At 36.6% G+C, this 13704-nt stretch overlaps 2 pseudogenes; one reads left to right on the top strand and one right to left on the bottom strand.

Annotated features, from left to right (window-relative positions):
- Nucleotides 1-1634: 1634 nt before the first annotated feature.
- LOC101587842 lies at nt 1635-1972 on the top strand (annotated as a pseudogene).
- Nucleotides 1973-8639: 6667 nt separating this feature from the next.
- LOC101587451 lies at nt 8640-8911 on the bottom strand (annotated as a pseudogene).
- Nucleotides 8912-13704: the final 4793 nt, after the last annotated feature.

Raw genomic sequence — 13704 nt, 5'->3', positions numbered from 1 at the left:
CAACCAATCACAGGGCCTGGAGAGCTGCGGGGAGGTTGGGAAGGAACCTTTCTTCACTGTTGCTGGGAGTGTAGACTGGTACAACCACTTTGGGAATCAGTGTGGAGATTCCAAAACACCTAGGACTAGAGGTTCTATTTGGCTTAGCTATTTCATTTTTTGGTTACCTTGCCAAAAGAAACAAAACCATACCACTGAGATACACGCACATCTATGTTTACAGCAGCATGGGTTATAATAGCTAAATCTTGGAAAAAACCCAGATGCCCATCAACTGATGAATGGATTAAAAAGTGGGTGTTTTTTAATACAACAGAGTACTAATCAGGTACACACAAAGTTAAACTTGAGATACTCCTAGGTAAATGAATGCAACCCAGACCATACTCTTTTTTTTTTTCAAAGTTTTATTGATAAACAGATAGCAATGAGACAGTTTCAAATCAAATCGCTAGGACAGTTTCAACAAATAATACACTGCATATATTCTTCTTAGTGGTTAATTGCTGTACAAGATGCAGACTTGTGATCCTATTTACAAACACCATTAGAACAAATCATTCTATTCATTAAGAGAATGCAACTATATATCTATCCCAACCACTTTGAATACACAGATACAAAATGGACATTCATAGGTATACCCCATTTTTTCTAAGTTCAGTTATTGAATATTATAGGTGTGTAAACTCAGTAAAATATTCTAAAAGAGTCCAGTAGCCCATAATAGCATTGGGTCTTCTGTTTAACTGGCAATGTCAGAAATTATTGACCTGATTCCCCCTCAGCTCAACTTAACAGCATGGCTTTCTTTCCTATATTTCGTCTTCATACTTTTCTACTGGATGGTTAAGACCAAGGTAAAGCAGGACCTATGCAACAAGAATTGTAGCTTTTTGGTCTGAGAAGCAGACCATACTCTTACGTGAAACAATTCGGACACACATGTGTAACTATGGTATTGTCTTTCTGGTGCGAGGAACAGAAAGTATAAACAAGGACCAAAATGTATATGAGATATTGGGAAACGGGAAGAAATTGTTCAAATGAGAAGGGGAACAAGGTAAGGTACAGGAGATATTCTGAAATCATGAAATGTTCAAAAGGAAAGGGGACCTAAAGAGAAGAGGGGGAAAGGAAGGGAAAAAGAAAAAAGCAGAAAATAAGGATAAAGTAGAAAAAAAGCTTTGGAAATAAGAAGGGCTTGAAGAGGGGTGGGCTGTAGAGGAGGGGAGTGGGGGGGGAAGGCATCAAGGTACATCATGTACAGTTACAAAATTCCTGTGCTGCACGTGATCATTATGTGTATCTAAATTGTGCTAATAAACTTAATTTAGTTTAAGGGTTAGGCTTGCTGTACTCTTGGTAGCTCACTAAACATAAGGTCACTAAGAGTTAAAATTCTAATATATAACTCCGAAAAAGGGGTATAGATGTTTATGGGGTTTTTTGTTTTATTTTTTAGAGAGTACAAAATGGAGAAAAAAACACTAGAAATGATAAACTAAACAGGGATTGGAGAATGGTTGCTGTATTACATAATGTTATCTTCAAATTAGGTGTTTAGGCCCTTGTCCTGCGAGACGCCCTCTCTGGGAAGTCAGAGCCTCTCCCTCATCTTCTCATGGGCTACCATGGCATGGACTAAAGCAGACAGCATCCCAGGCACTGGGACAAAGTGGTGGCTTCTCAAGCTCCCGGGAAGGTGCGCTGGGCCCCTCCTCCTCTGCCATGAGTTCTATGTTGCTTTCTTCCTGGAGAAAAACTGAAAATAAGTATTTAAGAAGGAATCCAGTTTGTGTACGTCCAACCCCAAGTGGAAAAAGGAATTGGAGCATTCTTCAGGATTTCCCCTAAAGATACTGAAAAAGAGAATCGAATTCCTGAAGCGCCAGGCAGTAGTGGCTTAGGAAAAACAAAGAGAAAAGCTGGACCTTAACAACTTGATCACAAGGAAAATGAAAAAGAATAGAACAGTCTTCCTCACCTTTAAACATGATATCTCTTGTTTATGTTGGTATTCTAGGATCTAAGTTTGTATAGATGTGTTTGTTCAATTAGCCTTGTCTTTATTTTGTCTTCAATATTTGAGATTTTATTGGTTGCGTTGAGGATTAGTACACATGATTCACTTTGTACACAATTCTTAACACAAGTACCAAAAAAAGCCATGCATTGTTTTTCAGTTATTCCAGTGACTTTCCAGCTTCAAATTCAGAGTCAATTTTTCTGTAAAAGGATTAAGTACCAGTATCTTCAAATGCTGACAAAGTATTATGTAAGCCCCACCAATTTTACAATTTTGTATCACAGACACTATATACTCAAATTTTTGATCTTCCACAGCACATTAACAAAATGGGGCAAACCGGACTACCACTACCAGAGATTAAGTAACAGAGTGCACAGGATTCTGACAGGGCAACAACTAGGTTGTAGTTTTCTTTAGGAAACAATTCTACCAAAAACATGGGAATAGAAGTCATCTGAAGTATCCAAGACATATTAAATGTAGGACTGTAATTTCAAAGTGCCATTTAGTATGCTTTGTACTGAAGGATATAACCCCCACCTATGGAATGTTAAGTTGACACCCAAGATGGCCAAAGCCTGCCATAATTCAATAGCTCACTATTTCTGGTTGTTCCAAAAAATAAACAACTGTAGAATGATTTTGCCTCTAAAAAAATTATTTACACTTAGAAAATGTGATGAGGTAGGATTCCCTCCTTTTAAAAAATGTTTCTAGAGCTACTAAAAAACTTGCATTTACAAAATAGTTGACAAGAATATTCCTCTGGATTGTACAAAAAGGGAGATGGAGCACTGGTGAGGCATGGTATGTGATTAATCAGACTCAGCTTCTTCCTCTTCTGCTTCATCAAAGGCTGCACTCTCCTCATTTTTAGTTTCTCCATTTTCTGCAGGTAAATCTTCTTGGTTTCTTGTTTAGCCACTTCAGCCTGTTTTCCCTTGGCTCCCCTTTTCCCCTTTGCTTGCGCTTTTTTGTCCGAAGATTTATCCTTTCCCGCTGCCATATATATTTTACTGAGAAAGAAGTAGCACTGAGATAGTTTCAAAACAGGTTAGTAGGACAGTTACAATAATTAATACATTGCATAGTGTTGTCTTCGTAGAAGTTATTCATAGTACAAGATGCAAACATGATGTCTTGCCTAAACACTAGTAGTTCAAAACTTTCTTCTCACTGAACTAAGAGAAAGTAGCTGTATATCTATGCTATATATATATATATATATATATATATATATATATATATATTACTACAAAATGGTCCTTCATTTATAGCCCCCTTGTTTACTTTTGTCAGAGATGGGTTTTCCATTGCCATTCTATAATATATTGTAGGTGTACGAATTCAGCAGGATTACTCATCCAATATAGTCCAGTAGCCTAAACAGTAGTGGGTTATCCGCATGACTGGCAATGTCAGAAGTTGTTGACTTGAGCCTTTTATAGCTCAGCACATTAATAGGGCTTTACTTTTCTTGGCTTCATTTCCACTTTAGCTGGAACAGATTTAGTGACAACCCATCTTCTCTTGGGCTCCTCCTTCTCTGCCCCTTTGGCCGAGCTGACCTTCCTCTTGGGCATCTCGGTGGCACAGGGGAGCAGGTGGAAGCGTCTCCCTACGGGCTCCAGACCCAGGCAGAGGAGGTGTTCAGTTAGCTTGGCATTAAATTTAAAACATGAGGCCAAAATTTAGTTACTCAAAAGCAAGCAATTGTGATTGGAGAACTTGTAAAATTTATTGTTTAGCTAAATACTGTATTCAGTATAATGTCATGTGTTTCTTTTACCTGTTATTAAGCTTTTCGTTCTTACTGAAACAAAAGCATTGCATGATGTTCTAATTACTAATCTCGTTTATTTGATATTTGCTTCGATCTTTGTACTGATGCCACTTTTGTTGGCATCTGATTTGAGACAGTGCCATATTTTTATGCCTTCTATTTGCTTTAAAAAGCAGGGTTCGAGTTTTGCTTATTAAAAATCATCAGTATTAATTAAACCTAATCTTTATCATTCTTTACAAAGGGGAACCAAAGGTGTAATGTTGACAAAATTTGATCAGATGTCCTCCTTTTAGGTAAGGTTAAGGACAATTTGGTCTTGAGGGGTTACACCGTTGTTAATCAAAGGTTTTAAGACAACTGCAGTTGGGCCTGGTGGTGCATCCTACCACTTGGGAGGCTGAAACCAGAGGATCACTGTGAGCTTGACGCAGAGTTCAAGGCCAGCCTGAACTACATAGTGAGACCCTGTTTCAAGAGAATGAAGACAAAAACAAACAAAGAAAAAAATCCCTGCAAAGTTGGGTATGGTGGCAAATACCTGTAATCCCAGCACTCTCGGGACTGAGATGGGAAGATCACTTGTAAATCTGGGGCCAGTCTAGGCTGCTTAAGGGAGTTCCAGGGCAGCCTGCACTACATAGCAAGACTATGTCTTTAAAAAGCCCAAAAATAATAAATAAATAAATAATTAATTAAATATTAAAAAAGAAAACAATCACAAAGCTGGTGTGGTAGTGCAGCACATTTGTAATCCCAGCTACAGGGGAGGATGAGGCAGAAGGCTTGTAAATTCCAGCCCAGCCTGGGTAATTTAGCAAGATGCTACATTAAAATTAATAAAATAAAGAGCAGAAGGAGAAGGCCTGGGCATGTTGTTCCGTGTAGAGCACTCGCCCAGCATGTGGAAGGCTGTGGGTCTGGTCTTCAGCACTGGAGAATGGAGCAAGGGACCAAAGCCACAAAAACGTACAATGCTAGCGTAGAATCAGAAACATACCATGGAGCACATAAAAAGGGGTATTTTCCTTGAATATATGTGCGGTTCAATTTCATAAACTACTACTTTTCAAGCTTATACTTTTATTTTATTTTATTTATTTATTTTTTTTTTGCAGAACCGGGGATTGAACTCAGGCCCTTGCGCTTGCCAGGGAAGCGCTTATTCCACTGAGCCATCTCCCCAGCCCCTCAAGTTTATACTTTTAAAGTGAATATGTAAAACACAACAGGCAAAGCATGCCATAAGCCCTGAGCTATATCTGAAGTCCTTGGCACTCTGCCTTTCTCAAGATAGCCAGCAGTATAGCTGAAGAAGTGTGTGTAATCTTACTTGTTAACTGACAGCTTGCTTCCTTATAACATTTTTGCTTAGTGTCTGGCTGTCAGTTTTCAACACTAACATGTTTTGGGCTGGGAGTGTAGCTCAGCACCACAGCTTCTGCCGGACAAGCACGAGGCCTTGAGTTTGATTCCTCGTATCAAAAACAAACAAGCAAAAAATGATTAACTGAAAATTAACCACATTTTAATAGGAATGTTTTAGATTAGTGGAAAAGAATGCTTAGTTTTATAATACACTAAAAATTTAGTTGTTTAGATTACCAGATATAAACATTCAAAATTGGTTTAAAAAAGTTATTAGAAATCAAAAAGAAGAAAAAAAAGAAGAAAAAAATTTAAGCATTAGCTTCTCCTTTCATCAGCAATACAATTATCCAAACTATCCTGCCTATCTATCTACCTATTATCTATGTTTTCTTTTCTTTCTTTAATCCTTTTCCTCATCCCAGCTTTTTCTTCCCACTGAACTGAATCTTTCCCTTTCACAGGCATCTATTGTATCTTTCAGATTGTATTTACTCTTTTAGGTTCTCACGTCAGCTAGACAACAGGTTGTTTGCACATGTGGGTCTGATTTATTTCACTTATCAGTACAGTCTCTAGTTCCATCCACTTGCCTATAAAAGCCTCAACTTTATCTTTGTATAGCTGAGTAATACTCCTTGTGTAAAAATACCATGTATTTTTATCCTATCCTCAGTTGATGGGCATTTAAGTTGCTTCCGAGATTTAGCTATGACAAATTGCACTGCTATAAACACGCGTGCACCTGTATCACCGTGGTAGGATGTTTTTCAGAAGGGGGTTAGATGGATTGAGTTGAACACCCAGTTCTAGCTTCCTGAGGAATCTCCACACCGATTTCCCTAGTGGCTGTACCCCTCTGCACTCCCACCGACAGCGGAGAAGTGTACCTTCTCCCCCACAACCCTTCTGGCATTGCTGTTGGCTGACTTCTTGATGACAGCCATTCTTTCTTGTATAAAATGAAATCGCAGCATTGTTTTAAGTTTCATCTTCAGAAGGACCGACAATGTTGATCATTTTTCCCCACATATTTATTTGTCATTTGTATTTCTTAATTTGTGAATTGTATAGTCATCTCAGATGCTCACTTTGGGGTTGGGTCTTTGAACTTAGGGGGGACTGATTTTTTTTTTAAAAAAGGTAGAAGTTATAGATAGAAGTCCTTTGTTTGAGGGACAGTCAGCTATTATTTTTTTTTCCAAATTTGTGGGTTTTCTTTTTTCAAATTGCTTATAATGTTTATTGCAATTAACATTGTTCCTATAGGATCTTTCCTGGAAACCTTGAACCTACTGTCTTATCATAAACTACTTAAAGTAGAATTCTGATCATTGTTTAAAGCAGAGCATCCCCAAAGTGTGCAAAGTTTGTGTATATTTGCACATTTGCACTGATAAATTAAAACACATGTGTAAGATCTTCTGCTTGAGTTTCCTGTTTTGGGGGATCCTGCTTGTTCATCTCTCAAATTCATCTATTTAGGGATTCCCTATTACAGGATAATCTGTTATGCTGGCCTGACAAGGGTTAATGCTTTTCCTCTTTCTGGAGTATTTATAATTTTAAAAGCTTTATAACCTACTCTGCAAAGAAAATGTTTCCAGTGTATAATTTTTATGTAATAAAATCATGATATTTTCTAGAAATTGTATGCCACATCTGGGATATAATCTTCCTTATATATAGAAAAACTGGCCTCTGCAACTTGAGTCTAAATTGAGTCTCCTAAAAATAAGTGCTGATATAAAATGTCACTAAGCTTCTTTCCAAAGGCTTTATAAATTTTTACTACTGATTCATTTTAAAAATTTAAATCTTCTACTTATTTGGCATAGGATCTCACTACGCAACTCCAGCTCATAGTGATCCTCCTGTCTCAGCCTCCCCAACACTGGGATCACAGGTGTACACTACACCTAGTTTTGGTGGCCGGCTCAGCGTGCCTGTGGTTCCAGGGTGGCAGGGCATGCAGTACCAGGGATCTAACCTGGGTCCTTGCACATGCCGTGCAAATGCTTAGATCACTGACCTATCTCCCTAACCCTGGTTCATAATTTTGACCCTTCATAAATTCTTTGATCAACAGCATTTACAACTTTAAAAGTGAAGAATTTATCATGTTTGTTCCATATTTTGAATATTATACCATTGAGCATTCCTAGATTTAATTAAAGATAAGCAATTTCCTGAAGGCTGATTCAAGATTTGCAAAATTTTGGATGCACAGTATGACAACGTAAAACTAATGGATAGTTATCCCATTTAAAGGTTTATTCATGGGTTTTGCATTTTATCTCCTAAATGACATCTTGGATTTTCTTTTCTTTTCTTTTTTTCTTCCCAGACATAGGCTTTATTTAAATTGCCACCAGAAGTAATAGTTAAAACATTTCAGTAGTTGACAGAAAATGAGATCTTAAACATGTGGAGTACAGAAAACTTGGACAAAATAACTGAGTTAGTAGGTGTGCTGAAAGATCTGACTTTATTTATTTTTATATTAATTTTATTGAGAAAGAAGTAGCAATATGACAGTTTCAAATCAGGTTAGTAGGACAGTTACAATAATTAATACATTGCATATTGTTGTCTTTGTAGTACTTATTCATAGTACAAGAGGCAGACATGATATCCTGTCCAAACACTATTAGTACAAATCTTTCTTCTCATTGAACATCTTGGATTTTCAATGACAGATGTCTTCTCCTGAAGGTTTTGCCAATCTCTGCTTTCATAGGACTTCTCTCCTGTGGGAGTTCTGTGTTGTACAATGAGAGTTGATTTTACACTGAAAGAATCTTCACATTCATTGCTTCCGTAAAATTTCATCCCTGTGTGGATCCACTAATGTTTAACAAATGGTGCCTTCCGGATGAAGCTTTCCCCACATCCACTGCATTCAAAGGGCTTTTCAATTTTATGCATATGAGGGTTGACTTTGGCTGGAGGCTTGTGCACATTCCGAGCTTTCATAAGGCTTCTCTCCAGTGTGAGTTCTTTTCTGTACAACAAGGTGCGCTTTCTGGATAAATATTTCCCCACATTCATGGAGTTTCTCCCCAGTTTGAATATTCAGCCTTTTACTACAAGATTGCTTATGGCAAAGAATTTTTCCTTGCTGATTGATTTCAAAGAACTCTGCAGCTTTATCAAGTTTAGAACAGAGACATAATCTCCTGTATGACTTACACCCGTTATCTTTCTTACATAGCTTTTTAACTAAAAAAGCTTCAATTATGTTGAACATTTTTCTCCATGAATAATATTTAGGGAGTCTTTATTTTATGGAAATAAAATCTGTGTTCACAAATATGATATTTCTTCATGTTCTACCTTCTTGGCCCCTTTAATCCTTCATTATTTCCTTGTCTCTGAATGCAGTTTGTCACAGGGGTTTGTTTTGGCTTTCCTTGTAGTTATCCACCCACCTATCAACTTGCCAGACTTCTAATATCAGCACTTCAAAATCCTTGAGGCAAAGATAGATACCCCTGGACTGCTCCTCATCTGGTTTCCTCTGTCTGCCTCCCAGGCCTCTTCTCCTTGTCCAAGCTGAAGATCACATCTGATTGGGCAACTAGATACCCAAAGGCACCAGGTGGCTGTATTCTCAAGCAGGACATCCCTGTGGAGGCTCTTCTGAGCAGGGTCCAGCTGCTGCCCCTCCTCTGGGGTAAAGTCCACAGCACATCCCTGAAGCTCAGTAATTCCTGGGACACTGCCATGCTGCTGTGCTGGATGGAGGTTTCTCTGTTGAGGCCCCAAAGATCAGTGGTGGATAACAGCAACCAGAGCTACTACAGTCCACCCTCCCTGGTCTTCTGTGGGTTTTCTTTTTATTCTGTTGGTTATCTCTTTTGACTTGCAGACATTTTTCAAAGAGATAAGATCCCAAATGGTGATTCTTGGAAATATATCCTGTGTAGTTGGCATTTGTTCATGAACTCTTTACCTAACCCTATGTCTTTAAGATTTCTACCTACTAGCTCCTTCAGAAGATGTAGTGTTCCAGTTTTAATGTTTAAATCTTTGATCCATTTTGACACAAATTTTGTGCATGGTGATACATATGGGCCTAATTTTAGCATATGGTAAAATTAGGAAAGCCAGTTTTGACAGCCCTACATATTAAAGAGGCTGTCTTTTCCAGTGTACATATTTGGTCCCTTTGTCAAACATATGATAGCTGAGTGTATTTGTAGTTCTGTGTGAATCTTCTACCCTGTTCTATTGATCCTCAGGTCATTTTTTTTTTTAGAATACTATGCCAGTATCATCACAGTAGTTTTTTAGTATAATTTCAAGTCAGGAATTGTCATACTTCCTGCCTTTCCTTTGTTACCCAGGATTGCCTTTGATATTCTAGGTCTCTTGTGGGTCAAGATGAATTTCAGGAATGTTTTCCATAGCTCTCTGAGGTTATTTTAATTGGCATTGCATTGAATCTATATAACAATTTTGGGAATGTGACGATTTTCACAATGTTGGTTTTTCCAAACCAGAAGCAAGGAAATTCCATTTTCTCAAGAAAATTCCATTTTTATTAAATCCTCTTTGATATCTTTTCACAAGAGTAGTATACTTTGCACTGTATAAATCTTTTATTTCCTTTGATTGGGAAATAAAATTGATTGGGTCTTTGAATTTAAAGGGGGGCTGAGATTGATTTCTAAATACATCTTTTTTTTTTTTTTTGTATGTTGTTGTGAAAGGCTTGGTTTCCCTAATTTCTCTCTGGATGCATTCATTGTTTGTGTATAGAAATGCTACTGATTTTTGTTTGTTGATTTTTTATTTTGCTACACTAGTAAATTTGTTTATTAAATGCAAAATTCTCTTGGTGAAGCATTTGATGTATTCTATGTAGAGTATCATGTCATCTTCAAATAAATAATTTTACTTCTTCCTTTCCAATCATTATTCCTTTTATTTCTCTTCCTCATCTAATTGTTATGGCTAATGTTTCCAGAACTTTATTGAATGGGAATGAAGACAGTGGGCATCCTTGTCTTGTTCCTGGTTTTAAAGTGAAGGCTTTTGGTTTTTGTACAGTTAGCATGATCTTGGCTTTTGGTTTGTCATGGATGGCTTTTATCAGGTTGAAATTAAGATAATCTATTTCAATGTTCTGCAGGGGCTTTTTAAAAAAATCATGGATGAGTGTTGGACTTTGGCCAAAACATCTTCTGCATCTATTGAAATTATTGTGTGATTTTTATCTTTGGCACTGTTGACATGCTGCATTAGATGTATGGATTTGTGTATATTGAAACACCCCTGCATTCCTGGGATGAGTTCCACTCGGTCATGATGTACAATCTTCTTGCTTTGCTGCATTCTGTTTGCTAGTATTTTATTGAGGATTTTTGCCTCTGTGTTCATTTGGGAGATTGGCCTGTAGTTCTCTTTTTCGGATGGGTCTTTCTCTGGTTTTATATTTGACTACAGGAATGAGTTTGGGAGAATTGTTTGCTTTTCAATTTAGTTGAAGAGTTTTAGGTATATTGGGATTAATTCTCTAAATTTCTTGTAGAATTCAGCTGTGAATCCATTAGGACCTGGGCTTTTTTCTGTTGGTATGTTTTTTTTTATTACATTTTCAATTTTATTCGCTGATATAGGATTATTCAGAATTTTGATATCTTTTTGATTCAACTTTGGTAATTCATATGTATCTAGGCATTTGTCCACTTGTTTGTGTTTTTTTAACCTATGAGAGTAAGGATTTTCAAAGTACATATTGCTAATCTTCTGAATTTCTATAGTGTCTGTAATGATTTCACCCTTTTCATACCTCATTGTATAAATTTGATTTTTTTTCCTTTTTTTGGATAAGGTTGGCTAGGGGCTTATGAATTTTATTTATTCTTTCAGATAACCCACTCTTAAATTCATTAATAGCTTCTATTGTTTTCTTCATCTCAATTGCATTAATTTCTGCTCTGATCTTTATGATTTTCTTTCTTTTATGGGCTTTGGGTTTGACTTGCTCTTCTTTTTCTAGGAGTTTGAGATACAGCATAAAATTGTTTGGGCTCATTCTATTTTCTTGATGTAGAATTTACTGCAACAAATTTCCCTCTTCAGGCAGCTTTCTTTGCATCCCACAGGTTTCAGGAAGTTGTAAGTGTATTTTTGTTTGATTGTAAATATTGTTCAATTTCCTCTTTAATTTCATCTGTGACCCATTGATTGTTCAGGAGGGTGTTATTTAATTTCCATATGTTTATGGAATGTCTGATGTTTCTTTTGTCAATAATTTCCAAATTCATTGCACTATGGTCAGATAATATGCATGGGATAATTTCAGTTCTTTTGCATTTACTTAATCACGTCCTATGTGCTAGTACATGTTCTATTTTGGGAAACATCCCATGTGCAGCTCAGAGGAATGTGCATTCTTTTTTTTTTTGGCTGAACTGGGGATTGAACTCAGACCCTTGTGCTTGCCAGGCAAGGACTTATTCTACTGAGCTATCTCCCCTGCCCCTGTAATGTGCATTCTGATGTTGGGTGGGACACTCTGTAAAATTCTACAAAGTCCATTTTCTTCACAAGCTTGATTTAGTTCTGTTATATCTTTGCTGATCTTTTGCCTAGTTGATCTACCTCATTGTGTCAATGGGTTGTTGAAGTCGCCCACCACAATTGTGTTATTTCTCATTTGATTATTCATGTTCATTAAAATTTGTCTTATATGGATGGGTACTTCTACATTGGGTGCATATATTTATGACTGTTATGTTTTCTTACTGCAGTTATTCCCTAACAAGTATGTAGTGACCTTCTTTATCTCTTTTAATCACTGTTTGAAGTTCATATTGCCAGCAACCAGAATAGCTATTTCTGCTTTTTTCTGGGTTCCTATCACATAAAGTACTTCTTCCTTCCTTTGATTTTTGTTCTATGTATTCCTTTGGGTTTAATGTTTGTTGTATATAGCACATTGTTGGGTTCTGTTTCTTGATCCACTCTGCCAGCCTGATTCTTTTCATTGGTGAATTGAGGCCATTTACATTTATGATTATAATTGATATGTATTGGCTTATCTTTGTCATGTTATTTTTATGCTGCTGTTTCCCTACTTTCCCCCCTCTGTTTAACTACAGGCTCCACTTGATGGTTCCTTTCTGTTGTTGTCCTTGAAGTTGTAGGGTGTTTTTTATGTCTCTTTCTAGAATATCTGTCAGTACTCTTTGTAGGGTTGGTTTGGTGGTCATAAACTTCTTCGTTGTCCTTTGTCACGGAAGTATCTTAGCTCTCTATTAAATTTAATAGATAGTTTTGCAGTGTGCATCAATTTGAGTTGGAAGTTGTTTTCTTTCAGGACCTGAAATACTTCACTCCATGATGTTCTTGATTTGATGGTTTATGTTGAGAAATCTGCTGTAATTCTTATGAGGCTTCTATTATAAGTGATTTGTTTCTTTTCTTTAACAGGTTTTAATTTTTCTGTTCTTGTGTTGCATTTCTGGAATCTTTATTGTTATGCATCTGAGTGTATATCTATTTTGATTACGGCTAATTGGAGTTCTATATGCCTCACTTAACTGTATGTCAGATTCTTTTCCCATGCTTGGGAATTTTTTTGCTAGTATTTCTGCAAATAGTCTTTTATATCATTTGTGTTGACTTCTGTTGTTTCAGTGATCTTATGAGTCATATATTGTTTTTCTTTGAAACATCTTGAAGCTGTTATGTTGTTATTTGCTGCTTTCTTGTTATTTTGAGATTTTTCCTTTCACAGTCACTAGCTGTGAAGTCTTCAAAGATATCAAATTCTATGTTTTTTTAAATTTTTTAATTTTTTATTTTTTCTATGTTCAGTTTTGTTCAAGTGGCTTTTCCAGCTTTCAATGGAATGCTCAATTTTCTAGATATCTGTTTGAATCTGTTTCATGCATTTTAGTTTTCTCCTGGATTGTTTGTTTAATGTTCCCATCATTTTTCTATTCTCCTCTATTTTTCTATCTATGTCTTCTTCATATCTGCTGAGTAATTGTTTCATGATCGTTGTCATTTCTTTTTTTATTTTTTCAACTGGGAGATTATTTCTGATGTGATTTCTTCTATAACCTGATGGAATTGTTTTTTTACTTCAGTTACCATGATTTCAGAAATTTCAGGAGTATGAATCTCAAGGTCCTGCATGATCTTGTGTTCTGAACTTGTTCTTAATGGGCTGGACCACTGGAATTACCTTTTTCTTTTTGTTTTGACATTTTTCAAGCTCCCAATGTTTACTTCGACTCAGCAGTGATGGCATAAGGTTGGGTGTGTGTGATCAAGGATCCCACACACCACTGGGAGGGCAGGATAGGCCTCACCAGGTCACCGCATGTGTCTTGTGTCCGCCTGCTTTCTTTTTTTTTATTTTTATTTTTATTTTTTGAGAGCATTGATATATTTATTATTTACTAGGCGAAAATAAATCTCAAAAGTGATTGCTATAAATTTGGAAAGAATCTCAAAGTCCAGCCTCTACTCAACATGAGCATTTCCTTGTTCTTTCAGTTTT

The sequence above is a fragment of the Octodon degus genome, unplaced genomic scaffold, assembly GCF_000260255.1.
Source record: "Octodon degus isolate 3935 unplaced genomic scaffold, OctDeg1.0 scaffold00073, whole genome shotgun sequence".
NCBI classification, from domain to species: Eukaryota; Metazoa; Chordata; class Mammalia; order Rodentia; family Octodontidae; genus Octodon; species Octodon degus.
The sequence above is the reverse complement of the archived record's forward strand: the minus strand, read 5'-3'. Positions and strand labels throughout refer to the sequence as shown.